Consider the following 25,700-nt stretch of genomic DNA (forward strand, 5'->3'; position numbering starts at 1 on the left):
TCATTTTAATTAATTCTCATAACAATCAAATGAAGTGGGAGTTATTATACCCAGTTTCTAGGTGAAGGAACTCTGAGGGTCAGAGAGTTTAAGAAATTTGTAAGTGTTGAAGTGGGGATTCATTCTGAAGCTCATTTATTTTAGCTCAGATTGGACAACTTATTTATTGTGGTAGCTCTTTTCTTCCCAGGTCCTTCTCGTAACCAAAACAACCACCCAGGAATCAAATCAGACTTTTCCATTTTCTCAGTATCCTGCTGTCAATGGTCAATCAGATCATCAAAAATCAACTTGATTCACTCATTAAGTTTTCTGATATAACCAAATATTTAGAACAAAGTTATTAAGAACATTTTATATTAACATTGTTTATTGCAGCCATTTTCATAAGAAAAGTTAAAATTCAAATAGCCCAGGTGTTTGAAAAATATCCAGACTTTTTCACATTTCATTTTAATCTTTGATGACAATAGACATAATTTGTATATACCACTTCTTTGAATCCAAAATAAAAAGTACCACATGCTTAGGTAAAATGACATTTTATTTTCTCCAATGGTTTCATAGCTGTCTAATAGTCCTCATGGAAATCTAAAAACTTCCATACTATACATTTTATTCTTGTCATTGGCACACCTGGAAAAATTGCCGAATATCAGAGTAGCCACTATTACTTGAACCATTGTAAATCAATGCAGTCATAACAAGGTGTTGTTAATGTTAAATTTAAATTGAATTTTATTTCAGTTTAATCTTTGTCCATAATCTTTTAGAGGAAAATGTTCAGTATTTGAATATTTATGTTGACCATTAGGTATTCCATGGTAGCGATGAGACATATCTTCCATCATCCTGAAATAGTTTTCTTATGCTTGCACCAGACAAAATTTTGCTATCAGGAATGAGATATAACTTTAGAAGTTACTTTTTCTATTATATGGTAAATTTACAATTTTCTTTAATTCATATCCTGTTGGAAACATGCAGTAGCTATAGCAGAAGTGATTCGGCTCAGTGTTTTCTCTAGGGAAAAGGAAGAGAGAAAAGTTAAAGAGCATATTAGACTAGAAAGCTTAATAACACCATGATCTATTAGGAAACCTTCAACAGGTCATACTGGGCCAACGAAATATATAAAGGTACAAGTAAGAAAAATGAGTCAGGCCTAGATAATGTGCACTAGCAGATCTCCTGCACGGCTGTGTATGGATTACCAGGTTCATGCATAAGAGCTTCAGTTCCAAATCCTGTAATCCCACATAGTCTTCTCTACCCCTCCCTGTCTCCCTAGACATGACATATCCCCTACTCTGCTTAGCACCCATATAACAGTTTAGGAAGTTTCTCAATTTCAAGATTCAGGTCAGGAAGAAGGATAATTTCAGCTAATATTTATATTTCTAGATAGAAGCTCCAAAAACATTATCTAAAATCAAGCAACTGGAAATGCAATCTTAGATGCATCATTAGAACAAATAAATATAGCTCTTATCATTTTATGGATGAATCAAATTCCCTCTCTCACTTAATTAATCAAAAGGCATCTTTTTTGTTGTTATTGTTCTCCCACACATTTGCCATCTAGTGTGAAAATGAGTCAACTGGAGAATGCATTTAGTATGCTCTTTTCAAGAAAATGATCTTGCCTATGAGAAGAGCTAAGCAATGGGAAAATGAATCTTTATTGCTCATCATGCTTAATTTTTTTTTTTTAACATGAGCAGGCACCGGGAATCAAACCCAGGTCCTCTGGCATGGCAGGCAAGTGTTCTCACCGCTGAGCCACTGTGGCCCACCCCATGTTTAATATTTTAACTCCAGTTGTTCTCCGATATGTTTCAATCCCTCTCTCATTTGACAGCTTTCTCATTTGCATGATGCTATGTATTTTGTATTCATTCAGCAACATGTTCATTGTATCTTCTCCACCAGACAATTCTAATATTTAGATGGTGCTTTGGGTTAGTTCTATTTCTAAAAGTTTGCAGTAGACTTTAAGGATATATCAAGTTGTATAATCTTTGAGGCAAAGAAAACAGATGAAAGGTGCTTTCTCTTTTTCTATCATTTCTTATTTCTGAAATCACTTTGAGAAATAAAAGTTATCAAATTCAAGACATTTAACAGTGATATAAAGCTTACAGTCTATATTCCAATTGTTTTATGTCTTCAAAATGTCCTTTTGGACCTTTTCTTTTCCATCGTTAGACCCTATACAGGATCACGTTCGATTGAATTTTGGCGCTGAGGTTTTATTAATTGGTTTATCCTTTTCACCTACAGTACCCTCCATTTGTGACCAAGGGAATGGGATGTGCTACCACATGGTAAGTTATATTCCTGGAAATAATGACTTATTGGTATGTCTGTCAGTGATGTCATAAGGCTTGAAATAACAGCCAGTTTAATTTATACTAAACTGATCACCTCTCAATGTATAGACCCCTAGTTATTTTAACAAAAAACATTGATAACAATCAAAGAAACAAAACAGATTAAAACATCACTGCAGAAGAGGTAGAGATTAGGCCACTAATATATAAATGCTGTTGCTCTTAAATATATTTTTGAAAAGAATGACTTCCTTTTCATTTTATTTTTTAAAATATTCAAAAGGGGGTAATCTTTGAAACCCTGTAATACATTTCCTTTTTTTTTTTTTTTTTTTTTTTTAGCATGGACAGGCTCCAGGAATCAAACCTGGGTCTCTGGCATGGCAGGTGAGAATTCTGTCACTGAGCCACTGTTGCCTGCCTTAAAAAACCTTTTCGTTTTGAAATACCTTCAAATTTACAGGAAAGTTGCAAAAATAATCTGAACCCCATATAGAAAACTCCAACATACTCCTATCTCCCCAGACACCCAGATCCACCAGTTTTACCATAATTGCCATATTCTATCCACCCATCAATCTATCACTATATCTACCCATCCATCTGCCATCTGTCTGTCTACATAATTATCAATGGATTTTCTAAACCCTTGATTGTAGATTATACACCTTGTTCTCCTTTCATGTACTACCACATACGTTCCCTAAGACAAGGCCATTCACTTGTGTAACCACTTTAATTTCAGTTATCAAGTTTAAGAAATTTAACATTGATACAAAGCTTACAGTCTATATTTCAGTTGTTTCATATGTCCCGAAAATGTCTTTTTAGACCATCCAAGATCACATCTTACATTTAATTGTCATCGTCTCTTTAGTTGCTCATTCTTTTTCTTTAAATTGTGGGCACATGTATACAACATAAGCTTTCTCATCTTGACCACTCCCGAGAATACCATTCTGTGGGCTTACTCATATTTACCCTGCTGCAGTTCCCTCACCACCTTTCATTATAAACATTTCTCATCTTTCCAAGCATAAATCCTAGACCCACTGTGTACTGACGTCCTATAATCCTTCCCCGCCCCACGCCCCTGGCGACCTGTACTCATTCTCTGTCTCTAAGAGTTTGTATATTCTCTGATATTTTCTTTGTAGTTTCCAAGCGGCTTAAATTTAATATCTTGCTGGCATAGATAGCTACTTAATTGCAAGGGCACACACAAATGATATTGCTATACACTCTGTCCCCTGACGATATATAGTTCTTGTCACAGATTGCATGTTTATACATTATGAGTCCAAACTACTGATTTCTCATTACATTTTATAATTTTCCTTTTAAATTCCATAGGAAATAAAAAGGGGAGTTACAAGCCAAATATATAGTAGTAATGGCTTATAAATTTACCCATTTGGTACCCTTACCAGGGATCCTTATTTCTTCATATGACTTCAATCTATTGTCTAGTGTACTCTCCTTTCAACCTGCACAATTCTCTTTAGCATCTCTTGTTCTGGTGATGAGGAACTCCTCAGCCTTTGTTTATCTGGGAATGTCTCCATCTCTCCCTCATTTTTGAAAAACAGTTTTGGCAGATATACAATTCTTGGCTGGCAATTTTATTCCTTTTAGCACTGTAAATATGTTATCACACTGTTGTCTTGTGTCCATGGTTTCCAAGGGGAAATAAGTACTTAATCTTATTGAGGCCCCCTTGTATGTCACATGTTGCTTCTTTCTTGTAACTTCAAGAATTCTTTATTTTTGGCATTTGATAGTTTGATTATAACATGGACTGGTGTGTGTCTATATGGATTTTTTTCTGTCTGGAGTTCTTTGAGCATCTTGATGGTGTATATTCATGTCTTTTGTTAAATTTGGGAAGTTTTCAGCCATTATTACTTTGAGTATTCTTTCTGCTCCTTTCTTCTCTTGAGATTATCACTATGTGTAAATATTGGCATGTTTGATGGCATCCTACAGGTACCTCAGGCTCTGTTCACTTTTCTTCATTCTTCTTTCTGCTTCTTAGACTGGATGATTTCAATTGTCTTATATTCAAATTCACTGATTATTTCTTCAACTAGCTCCAATCTTCTGCTGAACCCCCTCTAGGGAATTTTAAATTTCTGTTACTGCATCTGTTTGGTTCCTTTCCATATTTCCCATTTGTTTCTTGATATTCTCTTTGTGTTCATCTGTTGTTTTCCTTATTTCTTTTAATTCTCTCCCCACATTTTCATTTAGCTCTTTGAACACATTCTGGACCATTTTTTACAAGTCTTTTTCTGGTATATCCCAAGTTTGGTCCTCCTTATTGATGGATTCTAATGCTTGAAACTTGTTCTTTGCCTAGGCCATCACTTCTTGTTTCTTTGTATATTTTGTAATCATTTATTGAAACCTGGACATTTTGATATTTTATTATGTTATTATGTTTATTATGATATTTTATTATTAGCTTGTCTCCAGCTAATGTTATGACAGAACTTTCCTTTAATGGTGGAAGGAAGAAGAGAAGAAAAAGGAAATGTCTTTCTTAGTCTTTGCAGATCGACCAGTGCAAGTCTTCTCCTTCAGAGCTTATCCACAAAATGAATTTAGAGAATATCTCAAGGCCAAAGTGTAGGATCCACTTTGATCCTTCCTGTGCATGTGTCTTATCTTAGGTATGTGCATATGGCCTTGGAATTCCCCTGTTTAAATGGAAATGAGTGTCTACTCTTCCCTAGGAAACAGTTTCCTCACAGTTCCAGTCACTGTACTGTATGTCCTACAGCCAACAATCCCTTGCCCCAGGCAGCCCACTTGACTGCTTTCTCATAGCATTTGTAGGGAAGCTCAGTGAATTGCAGGACAAATTCTGGGGTGATAAACCCTCAGGCCACCCCCAGACAGATTGGGCCAGACATAAATGCTGCCAGTATGTGCGTGAGGGTGTCTTGCTCCCTCTGGGACTGGGACTATCTGCACAGAGAGAATGGGCCAACCCCACACTGATCCCATGAGGGGCAGGGGAAGGACTAGACAGTGCACCAGGAAAGCCTACCACTTTTAAGTAGCCTTTTACTTGATTTAGCACTTGCCCTGTTACTGCAGTTCTTAGCTATTTTCTGGAGGTTTGAGAAAGATGTTTTTGCCAGATCTTATTGGTTGCTCAAAGCTTCTGTAGGGGGATGGAGTCCTAAAGTATCTCACTCCCCCATCTTGATTTGGGTGAGCCTGATACTTTCTTTCTTCAAAGATTTTAATCCTTGGATCCTAGAACTTTTTATTCTTTCTGACTGACCATGTCCTCAAAGCTTAAAGTAAAGTAATCGAGAGAAACTCTTCATGTTTTGAAGGTGGTTACCCATTATGTTTTGATAGGGTAACATTTACAAGGGAATATAATCAATTTTTTATTCTTTTATTTTCTGCCCATATAATTTATTCTCCCCTCAGGGACAAATGTAAACTTATCTTTCTTCTTTCAATGTTACACTCAGTTTTAATTCAATGGTGTATTAAAGTATTTGATTTGAAGTTAGTATATATAACAAAGACACACTTTAGCCTTTTTGCTCTACACTAATCAAATATTCATTTCAAAATTTGGTACTGACAGCAAGCTAAAAGAAGGAGAAAGGGGGGTGTAAGGGTAGTTCAGTGGTAGAATTCTCACTTGCCCCACGAGAGACCTGGGTTCGATTCCCAGTCCACACACTTCCCAAACAAACAAAGAAACAAAAAACTCAACAAATAGTGCTGCAATAATGGGATATTCACATGGAAAAATAGTGATATGTGAACCCGACATACAGCATAGAAAAAAAAAAAAAAAGAAAGGAACCAATGTTTATTTAGTGCTTACTCCATATTGGGTCCTTTCCATGAAATATCTCATTTAATCTTCACAATATTATGGTGCAGATTTTATATCATGAAGGTTTGGAGATGGGGTACAGATGAGGATTACCCAAGGCATTACAGCTAGGCATGTTTAGAGCCAGGTTTGACTTTTGTTTCTTTTCTCCATATGTCTCTTGCTATAATGCACTGTCTTCAGAACTTTCCAAATAACTTCTCACCATTTGAATCATGAAGCTCTATGATGTGAAAAAACAAATACTTTTTCATTTAATTTTGTCTCTCTCAGTATTGAAGTTAGACAATCTCAGACCAGAACTACTTTACACTTAGACTTGCATTTAGAATATTGTGATTTTAATAACTCAAGCTTCTGAAAATATTGTTCTATATGCACCTCATGTTGAACTGGGTGGATGTTTGAAATGTCATTTAAAAGTACAGATTGTAGAATATCAGTGCTGAAAGGGACCTTAGAAATACCCACCTTCTCCCAGTCTATTTTCAACATTGTGACCAGAGTGATCCATTTAAAACTTGTTAAATAATGTCACTCATGGTCAAAAACTTCTAAAGGTGCCCCATCTTCCTTAGAGGTGAGTCAAAAGCCCTTACAAAGCCTTGTTTTACTTGCTCCCTCATTGTGTCTGACCATCCTCGTCTCCTTACTGTTTCTTATGGCCTATCAGTTGGCTGTTCCCAGATACGGGAAAGTGTTCTTTCCCCAGATACATGTATGGTTCACCTCATCATCATTTTCACGTCTTTACTCAAATGTGGCTGCCTCTATAAGGCCTTTTCTGACCACATTATTTATAATTACAAGCTCTCACCCTGCACTTCCAATCCCTCTGACTGGCTTTTCTTGGCTCCATTTTACTCAGTACATCCAACATACTGTATATTTATTTCTTTATATGTCCGTCACTTCCTAGTAGAATTCAAGCTCCAGGGGAGCTAAAACTTTTGTTTTTTTCATTCTCTGGGGTCTCTCCATACCTGGAGCAGTGTCTGACACATGACTGGTACTCAGTATATTTCTGTTGAATGAATAAAGGAATGTAAATGGTAGCACAGACTACCCATAGAGAATATCACATTGCGTTAAATGAAAGGATTTTTGAGAAATAAGCATAAAAAGAAATATTAGTATTCCAGGATTGTAAGAATAAAAATGTAAAGACTAATTTAATGAGTCAGCTGTGTACTAGTAAGTGAACTTGTTCCTATCAAATACACCATTGAGCAAAACAATATTATTGTAAGTTAAAAGATGCTTGTACATAGATCTAACATATGCCATTCCATGGGTAGGGAGAGAGTGACTACTATTGCCATAACTATATATCAATTTTCATACAATTCACATGAGTCTTTGTGGCTTTAATTATTTGGCATTTATTTAATCTAATAACACTATGAAAGAAAGTAAAATGTGTAAGCACCTAAGAAGTAAAATTGAACCAACCCTTTTTGACCTATCCTTAGCATAGCTTAAAGAAGAGAACATAACACATCTTGTCCATTCAACCTTCTCCTGATTTCTTCACTGGCTGGTGGGAAGTGTAGTTTTGGTAGTGTAGATTGGGTTTGGAGTGAGGTGAGGAGAAAGGAGATCTTTTTAACTAAAAACAAAATAGCATTATGATTTACATTCTTTGTCTCCATGTAAGATATGTTGTTCTATGATTCCTGAGTTGCCAGCTATAAAGAATTTCAAAGAAACAAACATTGACCATGTATCTCAAAGAAGCTAAGGTGTATATATGTTTCTTAATACCATTAACTTCTATTCTTGGGGAATAGAATTGTGGCAAAAAGAGGAGCAATTATTAAAAGATTTTTACTTGAATGGTGTAATTTGCATATATTTAAAAAAACACAAACTAGATTTTTAGTTTATTAAAAGCCAATTTGAAAAACAATACATATCATGTGTTCTTTAAGACATCTCTTTCTACATGAGTGATAGTGTTAGGGATAGTGAGTTTGCTCCATAAGTATTTGCTTGATGGGATAAAAAGGTACACGAATGACTTTTCATTCTTGGAAATGAAATGGGAAGGGAAGAAAAATGGAAGTGTTTCATGGAATTCCATAAGAGATTGTAGCAGCTGGAAAGAAAGAATATGAGCTAGGTAAATTGTACCTGAGGAAAAGGAAAACCTGGACTTTACAGAGTCAGCCCAGGATGACTAAAAGACGAGAGGCAAGAACAGGGAGGAGTTTGAATTGAAGCCAAGAAGCCCAAGGCAAGATCAGAGTATCAACTGGGACAGTTGATAGCCATAAGCAAGAGCCTGGGCCTGTAGGCAAGATGCAAAGGGCCAAGTCCACGTTAGCAGTCAAGGATCAGTTCTAGGACATGAGGATAGAAAGTAAAATAAAAGGGAAAGTGTGACATTCTTGAATCATGGTCTGATTAGATTTAGTTTTGGGCCAAATTCTTTTTTTTTTTTTTGGTTTTTAAGGGGGAATTTAAGTTGCTAATTTATAGTTCTAAGGCTGAGGAAATGTCCCAATTAAAACAAGTCTATAGAAATGTCCAATCTAAGGCATCCAGGGAAAGATATCTTGGTTCAAGAAGGCCAATGAAGTTCAGGGTTTCTCTCTCAAGTGGAAGGGCACATGGCGAACACAGTCAGAGTTTCTCTCTCATCTGGAAAGGCACATGGTGAACACCGTGTCACCTGTGGGACAAATTCTTACATGAAGAATCCCAGGGAGCCCCTTGAAGATATTTATAGGGAAAGAACAAATCTCTAGGAAAATGAACTTTGTAGTTACTTCCACATATTGTCCAGTAGGCTGATTGCATTACTATCTCTGCCTCAGTCAAAATCGGCACTTATTAGCCATTTATCATGTAAACATATTTGCATCCATTGTCTTCTATCGAGTTGATTTTACTTTTCTAAGCCACATTTCCCCCATCAAAATCAGGATGTAGATGCTGTGGGACAGCACAAAGAGTCTCTTTTCCTCCTGATAGTAAGACATAGTAAGCTGTGCTCAAAGTTCTCCAAACAACTGCAGGGGTTTGAAAAACTATTGGAGGCATCTCCCTTCTCCTCCCTAATGTTGACCTGGAGTTTCACCTGTGTGCATATGTGGATACCTGAGTGATGCATAAAAGAATGTTAGAGGATTAGCTCCACCAATGCTCTATGGTGCTGGTGTGTGTTAGTACATATATGAGCATGTGTTTGTGGTGGGAAAGGATTAAGAATAATTAGGAAAATTATTCAAGAAAATAATTTTTAAATTATTACAAAAAAAAAATAAAACAACAAAGCATTCCAAAACTGAGAACTGAAGTGTTTCAGTTAAATAGGGAAGAAGTTTCTAATGACAAGAGTTATTCAATAACACGCTGCCGTGGGTATGAATGTATCATCAGAGGGAATGTTTATGTGGATCCATGTTTTAGTGGATGGGAGATTGAATGAGATGATCCCTGAGGTTCCTGCCACATGTGAAGTTCTAGGGAAATGGTAATCACACATTCTATCTCTTCAAATGTAAAAGTGGTAGTGCATGATAACTGGGAGAATGCAACGTTTCTTATAAAAGAAAAAAATTAATTAAAAATAATATAGGAGATGTGAAAGCCTTGCACATGGTAGAAGATCAATATATTAGGTCAATTTTTTTATTATTTTAAAAAATCTATATCTTTGAAGAAAACTGTATTACATGAAGGCAAGTAAGTGTAAAACATATCAATCAATAAGTTAAGTGCATTTGATGACTCATCTCATATTCATGTTAGGTTTAAGCTAGAAAATAAAAATCTACTACTTAAAAAAGAATGAAGCTGTGCAGGCCATGGTGGCTCAGCAGGCAGAGTTCTCATCTGCCATGCTGGAGACCTGGATTCGATTCCCGGTGCCTGCCCATGCAAAAAAAAAAAAAGAAAAAAAAAAAGAATAAAAATCTGCATAGAAATATTGTGACACAGAAAATATATTAACATTTTTGCTTTCTTTTAATTTTTAGCTGATATACTTCAAGATAACCACAAATAAATTTTCTCCAAATTATTTAGAGTAATACAAATGCCTCTATAATTCAATGCAGCCCATTGAAATATATGACAGACATATGGACAAAGACATAACTTCTATTTTAGTCTGCCAGGCTATGAATGCTATACCGTAGGGTAGCTTAAAAACAGGAATTTATTGGCTCAGAGTTTAGAAAACTAGATGTCCAAAATCAAGGCATCAGCAAAGCCATGGTTCCTCCCCAAGATATGTAGTATACTGGTGCTGGCTTGTTGTATTCCTTGCACTTCCTTGACTTGCATTTCTGCCTCCCTTCACATGGTGATTTTCTCTTTCCTGTGTCTGCCTTTCCAGTTTCCACTGACTTCTCCCTTTGGCTTTCTCTTTATAAGACCTCTAATCATAGAGTTTAAGGCGTACCCTGATTCAGTAAGGACATACCTAAAAAAGCTCTTGGAAGACCTTATTCACAAATGAGTCCACACCTTCACTGAAAGGGTCTTATTTACCAATGAGTTCACATCCATAATAACACAAGAACTCATGTCTTTTGTTGGGGTACATAATTCAGTCTACCAAAAATATACAACGATAGTTGAAATGATCAATGTTGATGAGAAATGATAAAATCAACTCAATATGAATTTGATCTGATTTTCCATCCCTTCCACCCCGCAAAGAATCTAACCTGCAGTGATTTATTGCTTTAATGGAAATTATGTAAATGTCCTAATCTTTCACTTTAGAGTTTTAGATTTGGGACTGTTAACAGTAGCTGGAGGGTCAAAGAAAAGAAAATAGTATGGTGATTGGATGTCTGGGTAAAATCTGCCATCTTTTCCTAAAAGGGTAGCTAACTCTGGGTGTGGGAATCAGGAATCTGACCATGAGAGGATTTTGAGGTGAAAGGTGAAAGAGGTCTCGTTGAGATGAACTTCAAATAGCTTCATTCTCATGACAAAGGGAATACATGTACATTAAATAAGCCAAGATAAAGCATTAACACTGTCTTAGCACTAGATATTAATCACTTTCCTAAATTCATTTATTCATTCATTTGTCCAAGAAATATATATCACATACTATGTGCCAGGTGCTATTCTTAAACCAGTGAAAAAAAACATCTCAACAATTCCTGCGCTCATGGTGCTTACGTTCTGGTGGGCAAAAATGACTATGAATAATATAAATGGGTTAAATAAGTAAGCCAAATACAATGCTTTTAGCAATTGGTCCCATTTTGCTTTTAGTTTAGACTTTTTAGTTACTATGCATAATCTTAGGAGAGCTACTTACCAAGCTTCCCATCTCTTTTCTGTCCTTCAATAATCTTGCGACTCAATTTTGTTTATTTTATTCAAACTCACAAGTATCTATTGAACTTTCAGAGTACTGAGTATTCTAATAAGTATTGTGGAAGTTATGTGAAAACAAAGGAAGAGTGTGAAATGTTCTTTGTTCTCAGAGATATTTCAATCTTTGGAGAGTAAGCTATGCACAGTGGTATTTACACAAGTCATAACAATCTGAAGTAGAAAGGAGTAGAGGGGAAGTTGGTAAGAAGTAATCACAAAAGCCTAATTTATAAAGGAAAGTACCTTGGGAGTTTCAATTGGAGATGAACCTTTGAAGATCTGGAACAGAAGTGTGGAGAAAGGAGGTTTATAGTAGGCTGTAGGAAAAGAATGACCAAAGATATGAGTGACTAATGCATACTAGGGAGAAAGGAGAAATCTGACTTTAAGCAGAGTATAGTTTATGGTGCATTGAGGAGAATAAACCTGGAGTGGAAAGGAGAAACCAAATTGCTGATAGTTTTTAATTCCAGTGACCATTGAGATTCAGTGAGTTTGAGTTAGCACATTCCCACAACTGAATTAATTTTGGCCACACACTTGTGGATAATTTAATTGTGTAGGTCTATATGTTCAGAGTATGGGATAGGTGAGCTGAAGGGTTCTATTAGATGGTTTGTCAAGAAAATAGACTTGAATGTCTAGAATTGGGCTACAGGTTTAGGAGAATGGCAAAGCAATACCCACATATTAAAATAGCTTTACCAGATACTTAGGATAAATCCTGAGCTAAAGACCTCAATCCTAATTCCATGGAATTGGCCCAAGAGACCATCCTAAGGGTGCAAGGAAAATTACCCAAGTAATATGGCAAACTCAATGAACATTGCATTCAATTCATCAAATATTAATTGAGCAACTCTTTTCTGTATTTAGCATTTAACTAGATGCTATATGACAGGAAATATAGGGTGTAATATTTGGTTCTTGCCTTATTCATTATTCAGCAAGTATTTATTGAGCCTCTTCTATGTGCTAGGAACTAGTATTTTACCAGGCCTTGGAAGTAACTTGTGAGGTTTCCAAAAGAATTATCTCTTGAAGGTAATTACTGTCATAGTTTCCTGGCTGCTAAAACAAATACCATGACTTAATTTATTCGCTTATAGTTTCAGTGGCTAGAAGGCTTACTTCCTCCTGGGACTGGTATGGCTGACAATCTTCTAGGTTCCTTGTCTTGTCCATCATATAGCAATGCATATGGCAGCATCTTCTCCTTTCTCCTCCAGTTTATGTTGACTTCCAGCTTTTTCCTGTGTGTGTGTGTGTGTGTGTGTGTGTGTGTGTGTGTGTGTCCCATGCCCAATTTCCTTTGCTAATAAGTACTTCAGCCATATTGGGTAAAGGTCCACCTTCATTCAGTTTAGACACACCTTAATTAATAGCATCATCAAAGGTCCTATTTACAAATGGCTTCACACCCACAGGATTAGAGGTTGGGACATGAACATGCCTTTTATGTGAAACATGATTGAATCCCTAACAATCACCCACTCTTATACCCTGTCCTCCCCCACTTTATTTCAGAATTTCAGACATTGAACAACATAGAATCAGATTTTGTCATATATATAAGTTGGAGGAAATGCTAACAAATGAACAAGGTATTAGGAAACAAGTGTTTCTTCCAATGATGCCAAAAGAAATTTGGCTTGCTTAAGGTGAATCCAGATGACTTCAGTCTCTTGCAGGTCTTACTTTGGAAAATGATGTCTCTGCCATTGTTCTGAGTTTTCTGGCCTATTGCCAGTCTTCACTTTAAGGTCATTCATTGTGAACTTGGAGATACCATAATGGTTTAATAAATTTCACAGTTCTTCCAAGAGCTGATAGGGAGTTAAATCTGAGTAGCTTTTCTGTTTAATGTTTTCCTTCTGAAATAACATCTTATGTGTGTGTCAAAATTACAATGAATGCATGACCAAAGGAAGAAAGGGGGGAGTTGACAAAATAGCAGAATGTTTGTGTTGTGGTTTGCCAGAGCTGCTATTACAAATATCACACATTTGCTTCGGCTTAAACAATGGGAATTTATTAGCTCATAGTTTTTAGGTTAGGAGAAACCCAAAATCTAGGTATTGGTAAAGTTTGCTTTCTTCCCAAAGATTGTAGAGTTCCGGTGCTGGCTTCAGGCAATCTTTGGGGTTCTTTGGCTTTCCCATCACATGATGATGTCCTCTCTTTCCTTTGCTCCTGTGACTTCTGGGTCTTTAACTAAAAATAATATCTTGAAGAGGTACTATTTAAATGGTACTATTCACACCACAGGGATGTAACTGAAGATTAAGAATATGTCTAAATTGGCGTACATAATTTTAAGCTACCATGGCTTGCTAACATTCACTAGTACTGAGGTGAGATAGAAGAAAGGTAGTTGGGATTGGAGAAGGAATTAATAATATACCATCATGTTACAACTTATTTTCTTTGATTTGCGTACATTTTCTATTATTTGACTTCTAACTTACTTAATGGTAAATATTTATGCTCACAGTGGTCTTTTCATAATCATAAAATTAGCCTATAATCATCTGAAGTAAAATGCACAACTTCTCCAGTTTTCATTCTATGATTGGCCATAGACAATACTAAGACCCAACATGCAAATGTCCACAATCAGATACTGGTTAACATCAGTGCCCAGAATTTCTAGAAAAAGAATAGACTCCTATCACGGCAGGCAGATACAGGTGCATCTCTAAAAGGGACATGAGGAACAGAGCCCCTTGACGCCTTCTGACGTTAATGGGCATCCCACAGTCAGATCTCTGTGCTCTGCCTTGAGAATTTACCCAAGTGTAAAATTACATTCTACATAGTTTCATGTGGGAAGATGACGCATGTCACTCCTTGAAACCATAACATTTTCCCTATAAATTATATTGCTAAACAGCTTTTACCATGGTTAGCCAGCTTTGACCTTAAATTTTTTTTTTACCTTCACCTCAACCTCCTAAGAATGGCAAGGGTATGTTGTATGGTGGATAAAATGAAAGGTACCTTCAATGCTGTTCAGCCTATAATATGAAGGCCGAGTAAGCACCATATTCCTGGTGCCTTGAGATATTTTTTTTTGTGGTGAGAGCATTGGCATATTGTATGACCTGATGCAAAGTCAATCACTTGCAAGCCCTTTTGACAACTTCTAACTGAACAGATTGTTGGGCTGGATACATTAAATGCTCTACATAGCAACACAAATATTTAATATTGTTAATTCCTCCTTGTCTGGCCTTTTCATTTAAGCTTGGGCTGCCACTAATCAATGGTATGATTTTCATAGAATCAATTCTCAATTAATGCAATATGGATTCAATTAAAATACATGGTAACAGATAAACAATGTATTCAGACAGTTTCTGCTGTTATGTTTGCCTTCTGTAATAGAAGTCTATTGAAAACTGTTTTAATTTTACCTTTTTTTAAAAATTCTGTTCTACAGTCGTTGTAATAGGACAGCTGTATTCCTGCCACCAAATTAGCATAGCCATTAGCTAGTTGTATGACCTACTTAACTTTCCTAATGCCCATTTCCACAGCTTTGAATGTAGGATTAAATACTCCACGGGGTTCCTGCAAGAATTTAACAAGATAATATATATCAAAGCACTTAACCCAGGATCTGGTATGTGATAAGTGTAGTAGGCATTCATTACATTTTAATTCAGCATGTATTCAGTATATATAGAGAAAAATCTATCAACATGTCATTTTCATGTATGCATGCATATATTTATTTATTTATTTTATTGAGTCAATTTTACAGTAATATATATATAAAACTCAAAATTTCCCATTTTAACCATTTGCCAGTATACAACTTGAAAATATGTCCACAATAAGAATGCATAGCTTATATTTTAGACCCTTATGTAGATTCCTCTCATAGTCCTTAGATTGTGAGAAATGAGTGGAATTATAGATATTATTCATTCCTGCAGAATTCACACAAATATGTATTGACATGGGTATTAAATTTCTTTTTCCCTTTTCTACTAGGGTTGAAACAAGCCTATGGCAGTTGACTTAAGTATTGAAAGAGGATACAGTCCCTTTCTTTGGAGATTAGTCATGGAACAGGTTGCACTGACATTGATGCAAATCCAAAAAGTAGAAGGAAAAACGCTGTTTACTTTTAATTATTTGGCAATAGGCTACAATTAGCCAAGTCAAAAGTAGGAAGGGTGAATTCTGCATGACAGGGGGCATAAGGAGGGGATCAACCCTACTGGAGAGAAGGTTGGAGGCTGGGGTTGAGGATTGAAGATAAGATATAAGATTGGAAAGCAGGGTATGGAGGGTCTGTACTCTTGCAGTAGCTGTTGTTGTACATAACTTTCTTTCCCTGGACTCTTGCTTTTCTTAATGTTTAATTACATTTTTCTAAATTGACAAAAATTTATCATGCACCCCATGGGTCAGTAGTCTAAGGAAAGTAAAATGTGAATGCTAGACTTGAACAAAATCTCGTTAAGGGTAGAGCATATGGTGTTTACTAGTTATTTGAAAATGCACCAAAGATTCAGGATTATCGTCTGAACTATAGTTATGCTATCTATCAGACCATATCCTCCAATGGACTTCCCTTGGACTCTACAAGACAACCCATGGCATTAACCACTGCAGTGAACTAGTCAAACTGTACTACTCACTTCAAATACTTTCCATGATAGAAACAACTTTTTTAACTTACATTTTTTTAAGCCAAGTCATCTTACTGCTAGAGAAAATTACTCTAGAAAACACTAATAATAAATTACAAAAGCCATAGTAAATTACTGAAAAAAATGTGCTATATGGTATTCTGGGGGCACAGAATGTCACATATGATTTACGTAGTAGATAAAATTTGAGATTTTTAAAGGCATCCTTTGGAGATCCATTCATATAAATCCATTCATATATGCATTTTAAAGTGCTTGCCAAGTACAAGGGGTGATAGAGGACATGATGAAAATGAATAAAATACATAGTATAGTTCCTGTCATCAAAGAAGACGTTAACCTACATGATGGGAATCTATTATAAAGTACTATAATACATAGTAGTATATGTGTTATGGTAGCCAGTAGTCACGTGTAATTATCAAGTATCTGGAATGTGGCTAGTGCAACTGAACGATTGAATTTCTAGTTATACTTAATTTTGGTTAATTTATATTTAATGTTGGATAGCCACAAATTTACACGGGAATAGCTAGCATATTGAATAGAGCAAATCTGGAAAATAAAAAAATCTAGTTAGGTAAAACCAGCAGTTTCAAACTAGGGTTAGTGTTATCAGAAAAAAACAAGCAAAATTCTGTTAAGACTCAGATAAGTGAAATATCTTATTCAATTGAGAAAAATTTAAAAAGTTTTAATGCAGGTTTGAAGGATATAAACAGCATCATTTAGATAAGGCAATTGATTTAATGGATGAATTTAAGGGAAAAGAACACTTGTTGTGTATCAACTATTCTATTTATAGTCTTTCTCTCAATTCTTGAAGCTGGGAAATATTATTTGCATTTCAGAGTTGATGGAATTGATATTCTAGCATTAATTAAGATATCCAAGTTCATTTGGCTACTAAGTGCTGAATACTAGGTTTCAACCTGGGACTATCTGACAAAGGTCCTAGATGCGTGAGAGAGGAATAAAGAATTATTCAAGGCTGCAAAACAGGATGACTTGAAGGGTGGTTGTTCCATAATAAGAAGTTGTTTACTCAGGCTGAAGGGTTGGCTTGGATGTACTGAATGGATATATCGACATGTCATGGGGGAAGATAGTAGTGAAGAATTGAAACTGAGAAGAAAGGCTGAGGCCGATGATCGATGTGGTGGATTGAATCATGAACCCAACAAACAATATGTTATTAATGCTCATTTCTGTGAGTATGGGCTTATTTAAATAGAACCCTTTCAAGATATATTATCAGTTAAGGTGGGGACTTTTTAGTGAATAGGATCTTCTAAGATCCTATCTAGGTATGGCCCAATTGAACCAGGGTGAGCCTTAATATGTATTACCAGAGGCCTTATTAAGAGAAGACAGGAGTCACAGAAGGACACCGGAGGAGATCAGGGATATCAGCATGTGAAGGGAGGTGGAAATGCAAGCCAAGTTACGCCAGGCATTGTAGTAATTAAGCAACAGAACATTACAGACTTTGAGGAGAAATTATAGCATTGCTGATAACTTGATTTTGGACTTCTAGCCTCCAAAACCATGAAATAAGAAACATTTGTACTTTAAGCCAGTCCACTGTAGGGTATTTGCCATAGCAGCCTGATAAGTATTGTAGATTTGGGAGCCAACTGAGTAAATGTGATCATTGATGGCAGGTAAGTCATCAAGAGATAGGCCACACAAGTAAGAAAAGAACCCTTGCAGTAAAATCTTGGAGAACATGTCTTTGTGGACTCAGGAAAAGAGTAGAAGCCAATAAAAGGATTAGCAACGTGACTAGAAAAGTAGGAAGAAATAATAACAGGAAAGTGATGGTCACCATGTAAAATACCACAAGAAAGACAAGGAAGGCAAGAAGCCAGCAATGATAATTAGAGTTTCCTGTTGGAAAGTTTAGTGACCTTGAAGAGCAGAGGAAATGCAACTATTTAGGAGTCCTCTACTTTCCTCAAAATTTGTACATTCCAAAGGCCCTTGCCTATGCCCCCAGCCTATGCGCTCATGTATACCATCTGGTTTTTCAAGATTTTAAGGAGACGAGATCTGAGTATGTTTTTAATAAAACTTATGGCTTTCTTGAAGCAATATTCATTTTTTCTTCCTCTCTCTAACACTCAGTTCTATTCCTGGACAGTAGCATTTAATGAAAATTTGTAGGATGAATAATTGACACTAGAGAATGTGACTTTTCCTTCATTAATAGTTTAGCATTTTGGAAAAACATTTTTCATTAACTATGAAACCCCTATGTGCCAAATGCTATTGGTAATACAAAATAAATCTAATGAATGTCAGATCTTACACTTGTTCTCAAAGAATTTATAGTCTATATAGTTTATAGTCTATATAGAACAAGTATATGTTAAGATCTAACTTGTTTTCAAAGAGTGTGGATAAGATAAATACACTCAAGATTATTAGGTGCTATATTGTATGGAACCCAGGACTGATAGCCAGCCAGTATGCAGCGGTCCAGCCAAACTATTTTTTCAGATATTGAATCAGTTTTCCCTCTCAGTGAAGTCCCCTGGCCTCCACCCTCTTCCTCAGATTTTCGGGCATCCCCATATTCCAGCAATTGAGTAAATCCTGAAAAACAAACACCTCCAGACCCCTATCCTGGGAGGTTAACCAGTGACATTTCTGATTGATTGGCTTTATTTTTATTTCAACTGTTGAATATTTTGAATATCATCCTTGAGAGCATACTGTAATACTATATGAATTTTCAGGATTCTTAGAAAATCCGGTGAGTAGTAGTGACTCAAGTAGCAGTGATGATGGAAATTTGTCTGGGTAAAAATGATTATTAATAATTAATCATGTATATGTGGGTGCATCTAAAGTTGATATTTCAATCTAATTTTGAATTTGTTCAGTACAAAATGTGCAAAATGGCTTGCTAATTTAATCCTGCTTTACTGTTAATTATCTATATGGCCTTGTTGTCACTTTCTTGGCTCAGTTTCTTCCCCTATGAAATAAGTGAGCTGGAAAACTGTATCAAAACTGTATTAGAAAAAAAAACTATCAGAATACTTTCTGCTGCAGGTATCAAAAAACCCTAGTGAACAGGCCTAAGAACTAAGGTCTCATAAGATAAGAAAAATTTCTCTAGGCAGGGCTGTCTTCAGATAGGCTAAATGATGATCCTGGCTCTACTTCCATTTTTTGTACTGTAATTTAAAAAAAATTATTATTTTTTAGTTAGATAAATTATGGGTTTACATAAAAGTAATGTAAAAAAATACAGTATTCCCATATATCAGTCAATTTTTGATACTCTGTATTAGTGTGGTGACTTTATTACAATTGCTGAAAGAATATTAAAACAGCACTATTAACTATAGTCCATAGTTTACATTAGGTATATCTTCTTCCCACATATCACCCTATCACTAATATCTTGTATTAGTGTCATACATTTGTTATAATTCATGAGAGAGCATTCTTGTATTATTAACTGCAATCCATTGTCCACAACAAAGTCCACTGTGTTATACAGTCCTATGTTTTATCTTCTTTCATTCTAGTAAACACGAGATGCAAAACTTCCCCTTGAACAACATTCATATACATAATTCAGTGCTGTTAATTACACTCACAATTATGTGCTACCATCACCATCCTCCATTTCCAAATCTTTATGATCAACCTAAATAGAAATTCTGTACAAATTAAACATCAGCTTCCCATTCTTTACTCCCAATCTATAACTTGGTAGCCTATATTCTAAATTCTAACTGTATGGGTTTATTATGATTAGTTCATATCAGTGAGATCATACGATATTTGTCCTTTTGTGTCTGGCTTGTTTCATTCAGTGTAATGCCCTCAAGGTTCAGCCATGTTGGAGTATGCATCAGGATTTCATTCTTTTCTACAGCTGAATAATATTCCATCATATGCATATAACACATTTTGTTTATTCATTCATCAGTCGATAGGCACTTTGGTTGCTTCCATCTTTTGGCAATTGTGAATAATGTTGTTATGAACATGGGTTTGCAAATATCTGTTCAAGTCCCTGCTTTCAATTCCTCTGGGTATATTCTTAGATGTGGGATTGTCATATGATATAATTCTATATTTAGCTTCCTGGGGAACTGTCAAACTGTCTTCCACATCGACTTTACATTGCCATTAGCAATGAGTGAGTGTTTCTATTTTTCCACATTCTTTCCAGCACTTGTAATTTTCTACGTTTTTTTAATAGTAGCCATTCTAGCAGATGTGAAATGATATCTCAATGTGGTTTTGATTTGCATTTCCTTGATAGGTACTAATATTCAGCATCTCTTCATATGCTTCGGATTGCATGGAATCTGTAAATAATTTGGGTAGAATTGACATGTTAATGATATTTAGTCATACGATCCATGTTTACAGGAAGGCCTTCCATTTATTTAGATCTTCCTTGATTTCTTTTAGCAATGCTTTGCAATTTTCTGTGTACAACTCTTTTACATCCTTGGTTTATTTTTTTCTTAGATATTTGATTCTTTTAGTTGCTATTGTAGTGGACTTTTTTCCTGATTTCCTCTTCAGATTACTCATTACTAGTGTATAGAAACACTATGGCTTTTTGCCTGCTGACTCTGTACCCTGACACTTTGCTGAGTTTATTAGCTCTTGTGCTTTATTGTTGATTTTTTTTTACTTTCTATATATAGAATCATGCTATCTGCAAATACTGAAAGTTTTACTTCCTCCTTTTCAATTTGGATGCCTTTTATTTCTTTTTCTTGTCTAATCACTCTGGCTAGAACTTCCAGTGCAATGTGAATAACAGCAGTGACAGTGGGCATTCTGTCTTGTTATAGATATTAGGGGGAAAGCTTTTAGACTTTCACTATTGAATATGATGTTAGTTTTGGATTTTTCATATGTGCCCTTTATGTTTTGAGAAAGTTTCCTTCTATTCCAACCTTTTGAAGTGTTTTTATCAAGAAAAGGTGCTGAATTTTATCAAATGCCTTTTCTGTGACAATTGAGAGGCTCATGTGTTTTTTTATTCCTTCATTTCGTTGATGTGGTGTATTACATTAATTGATTTTCTTATGTTGAACCGCCCTTTCATACTGAAATAAAACTCACTTGATCATGTTTGTAATTATTTTATTTTATTTATTTTTTTTAAATATGGAATGCTTCAAGAATTTGCATGTCATTCTTGCGCAGGGGCCATGCTAATCTTCTCTGTATCGTTCCAATTTTAGTATATGTGCCGCTGAAGCGAGCACTGTTTGTAATTATTTTGATGTGCTGTGGTCAGTTGGAGCTTTTTTTTTTTGGTATGCTGTGTGATGGGGGTCACATTTCATTCTTTTTCCCATGTGGTTATCCTGTATTGCAGCACCATTTGTTGATTTTTTCTTTTTTGGAGGGGAAGTGCACAGGTCAGGAATCGAACCTGGGTCTCCCACATGGGAGGAGAGACTTCTACCACTGAACTACCCTTCCACTCCCCATTTGTTGAATTTTTTGTGGGGGAGGTTTGGAATCTTCTTTTTAATGTAAGTGTTTTGTCTATAAATTTCTCCCTCAGCACTGCCTTCACTGCATTCCATACCTTTTGATATGGTGTGTTCTTATTTTCATTGGTCTCAATATATTACTGATTTCCCTTGCAATTATTCTTTTGACCCACTGATTATAAATAGGGTGTTATTTGACTTCCATATATTTTTGGAATTTTCAGCTCTTCACCTGTTATTGATTTCCAGCTTCATTCATTATGGTCAGTATAGACACTTTGCATGATTTGAAACTTTCTAAATGTATTGAGATTATTTTGTGACCCATCACGTGATCTATCCTGGAGAGTGATCCATGCACACTGAGAAGAAAGTATATCTAGCTGTTTTGGGGTACAATGCACTATATTTGTCTATTAGGTCTAATTCATTTATCATATTACTCAAGTTCTCTGTTTTCTTATTTGCCTGAAAGTTCTATCTATTGATGAGAGAGGTGTGTTGAAGTCTCCAACTATTATTGTAGAGGTCTCTATCTCTCCCTTCAGTCTGGTCAGTGTTTGCCTTATGTATTTTAGGGCACCATGGTTAGGTGCATAGAAATTTATGATTGCTATTTCTTCTTGATTGTTTGCCCCTTTTATTGATATATGGTGTCCTTTTTGTCTCTTAGAACAGGTTTTGACTTAAAGTTTATTTTATCCAGTATTAGTATAGCCATTCCAGTTCTTTTTTGGTTATTGTATGTGTGGAATATTCTTTTCCATTCTTTCATGTTCAGTTTGTGTCTTTGTGTCTAAGGCGAGTCTTTTGTAAACAACATATACTTTTTCATGCTTTCGAATCCATTTTGCTGACCTGTGTTTTTGCTTGGGCAGTTTAATCAATTAATATTCAGAGTTATTACTGTAAAAGTAATATTTACTTCAGCCATTTTGTCCTCTGTTTTTTATATGTCCTAGCTTTTTCTTATTTATTTATTTTTGCCTCTCTTTGACTTTATTGAAACTCCCTATTCTGTATACTTGATCTTTTTTGGTTGTATCTGACTGACCCCCTTTTCATTTCTATTTCTGTATATTTTTCAATGTTTTCTTTGTGGTTCCCCTTCTTTTTTTTATTTTCTTGGCTTTGTCCTCTCCACATGTGGGCATCATCTCAATGGTCGTAGGAGTAGAGGGACATGGTTTCCTTGTGTCTTTTCTAAGAATGAAGAGTGCCCCCTTCACCCTCTCACTACCTCCTCCTAAGCAGACTTTCTGTCAAGTTTATGGCCAAAGTTGTGTTTATGCTACTGTCTAAACCACTGTCTTGCCGTGATTGGCCTAGACTACACTAGCCCTGACCCCTGGGCTTGGGTGAGTCTAGCCTTCCCTGAACATGGCCACAAAAATCCTAGACACCTGCCCAAAACTAAGACTGGACCAAGAAGAAGGAAGGAGAGAATGGCTAAATAAGCAATTGTGACTCTCATTTTAGCACATAAACTTGTTGATCTCTGTCCTCTTGCTAATACTTCTACCTACCCAGCCCAATTTCTACCTGCTTGGACTTGTATTCCTAACACTACCCAACAGGGATCATTTATTGTATAAAGAAAAGTCATCAAGAGATGGACAATTAAAGAGGTCATTTGAAGTTTTTTTTCTAAATTTTGTCCCCATCGCTTCCTGGCCTTTTGGCTAAGATCAAGTGTAGTATCTGTTCTTATCAGTTTAATATCTGATACGTCCTCTATCCGAGGACAATGTATTAAATGGATTTTTGGGGCAGGGAGATGGAATAGGAGCTTGCTCCGTCCACTCCACACATCGACCTGGTATTGCAGTACTTCCAGGAACGATGCACCCTCTCCTCAATTGCGGTGTGAACTGACAGACTTGATTTTTCTTTGTTCTGCTGCTTTGCTTCTTTTCTTTAGGAGACCGGGAGGTTTACAGCTCTTTTCGTGTTTTCCTTCCTGAGCTGCTTGTACTGTTGTTTCTTCTTCGTCTCTTTCTTTCTTTGTTTGTTTCTTTTCTACTGTCACGTCCTTTATTCGTGGCGATGGCCAACCCAGGTTTCGCGCAAGTGGTAAATAGATGCTAGGTAGAAAAAATAAATAGATAAAATAAATAAATAAATAAATAAATAAATAGATTTTGTCCTTCCTTCAGCACTCCATTGCTTTAAGGATCTTAAGACTAAGGGCCAGTTTCCTCAGTTGGTTATTGCATAGTGCTGATAATGACAGGGAATCATGGGCTTAACTAAGTTGCATTGTTCTGGTTTCGTTTACCAACAGTCTGCCATGTGCTTAGAAGAATCCCTGGAAGACAGGGCAGTTTGATGCGGCTTCTACTGAGGGGGTATAATACACTTTGGCAGAAATTCAGCTGCCAGAATTCCAGACAGATAGGTCTACTGCCTAGCACTGTAAAATAATTGAGCTGCTTTGAAGCTGCCACATTGAGACACTGTATTCCCACAGAAAGCCAATTCAGAGAGGATTAATGGGGGTGCTGAGGAAGTGGGAGAAAGAAATCATCAGACTAAACAGTATGGTTGCCTTAATCTCTTCCCCTTGGATATTGTAAGAATATATGTTGGCTTGGGTCCTGATCTCTCCGTAATTCATTTCTAATCCTTTCCTATATCTATCATCTTAGATCTAGGGAACATTCATCTTATAAATTCAGGAATATTTATTTTTTAAAAAAGTATCAGATATTAAATGATTACTGACTGCTGATAATGAATCCATGGAGTAGATCAGGTTGAAATGATCCCCTCTGTATTCCTGGGGGTGAATTCAGTGTCTGGCTCAAAGCAGCTGCTCAATAAAGCTTTCTTGAACTGACACTCTCCCACCTCCAACTCTCCACACCAAGAACATATTCGCTTTTCTCAGTTAAATGTATGCCTTGGCTAGTGTACCTAATACTTAGCTTGCTATACACAGATGGATATTTGTACTATTTTCTACACAATATATTTCATCTTGTGATGAAAAATTTAAATATACAGTAGCTCAAATTTCTTTCTATTTTGAGACATAGTCCTGAAATTGGATTATTAACTTCACTATAGATCACATAGTCATAGTTGGATCAAGAATTAAAATATCATAAGTTATAGAAAAATGATTTCTAAGTTGTTCTGGGAAGAGTAAGCTTCATGTGGCCCTGGATAGCTTTGAAATCATGAATGATTTATGAACTTTTTCTCATTTTCTGTCTTTTTTGGATTAATTTAGTATTTTTTTAATGATTCTAAATCGTCTCATTGCTAACTTATTAGCTATAACAGTTTATTTTATCATTTAAAATGTTTTTGGGCTGGCCACGGTGGCTCGGCAGGCAGAGTTCTAGCCTGCCATGCCAGAGACCTGGGTTTGATTCCTGGTGCCTGCCCATGCAAACAACAAAAAAAAGTTTTTATCATTTGCTTGCAATTTATAGTATACATCTTAAACTTATCACAGTATGCCTTCAAGTAATATTATACGTCAGTTTCCCTCTTTCCAGATTTTATACCATTATTATTCATTTTATTTCTACAAATGATACAAATGAAAAAATCTGTTTCAACTAATTTTGTTTTAAACTGTAAATTACCTTTTAGGAGATTTAAAAAGTCTTATATTTACCTACCTGATAATTATTTTGGGTGCTTTTCTTTCCTTTGTGTTTATCTGGATTTCCACTCAGTATCATTTGTATTCTGCCTTAAGGACTTCTATCCATATTACTTTTCATGCAGTTGTGCTGTTGTTGTTTTTTTCCCCCAGCTTTTGTGAATCTGAGAAAAATACTTCACCTTCATTTTTTGAAAGATATTTCAAAATACTCATTGCTTGGTTCCTGGAGATGGCCCATGCCTAAAAAAAAAAATACTCATTGACAGGTGTGCCTCTTTTCTTCCCCCAATACTTCAGAGTCACTGTGAAGTCCACTGTCTTCTGGCTTACATTGTTTTCAACATGAAATCTGCTGTCATTCTTTCCTTGCTCCTCATATATAAT

The 25,700-nt window shown here is 35.8% G+C and overlaps 2 non-coding genes across 2 annotated transcripts; one reads left to right on the plus strand and one right to left on the minus strand.

The window, feature by feature from the left end:
* Positions 1-21,356: 21,356 nt before the first annotated feature.
* Positions 21,357-21,463, minus strand: LOC143678399 (U6 spliceosomal RNA). Its single transcript, XR_013173211.1, has one exon. It is a non-coding gene; the product is annotated as a U6 spliceosomal RNA (small nuclear RNA).
* A 1,896-nt stretch (positions 21,464-23,359) lies between these two features.
* LOC143678603 (U2 spliceosomal RNA) lies at positions 23,360-23,550 on the plus strand. The gene has a single exon (XR_013173382.1). It is a non-coding gene; the product is annotated as a U2 spliceosomal RNA (small nuclear RNA).
* Positions 23,551-25,700: the final 2,150 nt, after the last annotated feature.

This window comes from Tamandua tetradactyla, chromosome 3 (assembly GCF_023851605.1).
Source record: "Tamandua tetradactyla isolate mTamTet1 chromosome 3, mTamTet1.pri, whole genome shotgun sequence".
Taxonomy (NCBI): Eukaryota; Metazoa; Chordata; class Mammalia; order Pilosa; family Myrmecophagidae; genus Tamandua; species Tamandua tetradactyla.